The 1,297-nt window shown below is 43.6% G+C and overlaps 1 non-coding gene across 1 annotated transcript; it reads left to right on the top strand.

Annotated features, from left to right (window-relative positions):
• Positions 1-728: 728 nt before the first annotated feature.
• LOC144999082 (small nucleolar RNA R71) lies at positions 729-835 on the top strand. Its single transcript, XR_013660607.1, has one exon. It is a non-coding gene; the product is annotated as a small nucleolar RNA R71 (small nucleolar RNA).
• Positions 836-1,297: the final 462 nt, after the last annotated feature.

Below are 1,297 nucleotides of genomic sequence, written 5' to 3'. Positions count from 1 at the left end.
CATTACATGAGATTGGGTCTTCACTTTGGGATTCTTCGGGGACAACTTTTCATGAACCAGTGTGGCTAGTTGACCAAATTGTACTTCAAGGTTATGGATGAAGGCTTGCTGATTCTTTATTAAAGTTTGTTGTTCAATAATAGCAGAATCAGTGGCATCGTGTCTCTTTTCCGAAGCTTGCATAAACTTCATCAATATGGTCTCTAGATCGGGTTTCTTCTCAGCTGGTGGCTGCTCCTTTTGATAGAAGCCTCGACCTGTCTGCCTATACTTCTCTTCTTTTTTGCTTCTTATACTCTTCATATGGAAGCCACTCCTTCTTTGGTTTCCTCCAGTCTTCATCAAACTTATCCCCACTCGAGTAGCACACTTGAGCTTTTCTATTCCCAAACTCATCTAAGTTAGAGTCCTTGGTCAAGTGTGGACCATTACACCTCTCGCAACCTACTCTGATGGCATGAATTGACTGGTCCATTTGTGTTATCCTTCGATCCAAATTATTTAGCATGGCCATAATAGCTGCTATTTCTTCAGTTTGGGTCCCTCCACCGCCTTTGATTCCATCTTGCCTAGGGTTGTGATATTCGTGAGAGTGCTTCGCGAATTCTTCAATCAGCTCCTTCACTTCCCTTGGATTCTTCTTTGTCAAGGGTCCTTGAGAATCAAGAAGCTGTCTCGTCATAACGTTGACCCCATCATAGAAAATCAACATCTCTTGTTGCACATTTAGATCATGTCGAGGGCAATTTCTGAGCAAGCCCTTGTACCGCTCCCATGCTTCGTATAATGACCCCCACAGTTGTTGCTCAAAGTTGGCTATTGCCTTCTTGAGTTTAGCTATCTTGGATGGTGGGCAAAACTGATCAAGAAATTGCTCACGCATTTGAGCCCAAGTGGTGATTGTACTTGGTGGAAGTGATTTTAACCACTCATTAGCAGCTCCCTTGAAAGTAATGGGAAACATCCTAAGCAAGACGGTGTTTCTGTTGACATTTAAGATATTGAAGTAATCCGCAATGTCGTTAACTTCATCTAGATGCTTAAATGCATCCTCATGATCTTTCCCAAAAAATGGGATATCTTTCAGTGCAGTCAAGATGTGCCCCTTCAGCTCGAATGTGGCAGTGGCAGGTATTGCAGGTTGGACTAAACTGGGACCCACATCATCTCGGATCCGCTTTTTGTCAGCTCCCATGGACATCTCTTCAATGTTTTCCATCTCGTTCCTTGGCTCGTTCTCGGGTTCGCTCGTATGTTCTTCAAATTCCGGCTCGGTATCGTATTCGGATTCGGTTTG

This window comes from Lactuca saligna, chromosome 5, assembly GCF_052625555.1.
Source record: "Lactuca saligna cultivar CGN05327 chromosome 5, ASM5262555v1, whole genome shotgun sequence".
Lineage (NCBI taxonomy): Eukaryota > Viridiplantae > Streptophyta > Magnoliopsida > Asterales > Asteraceae > Lactuca > Lactuca saligna.
This window is presented reverse-complemented; position numbering and strand designations above follow the sequence as displayed.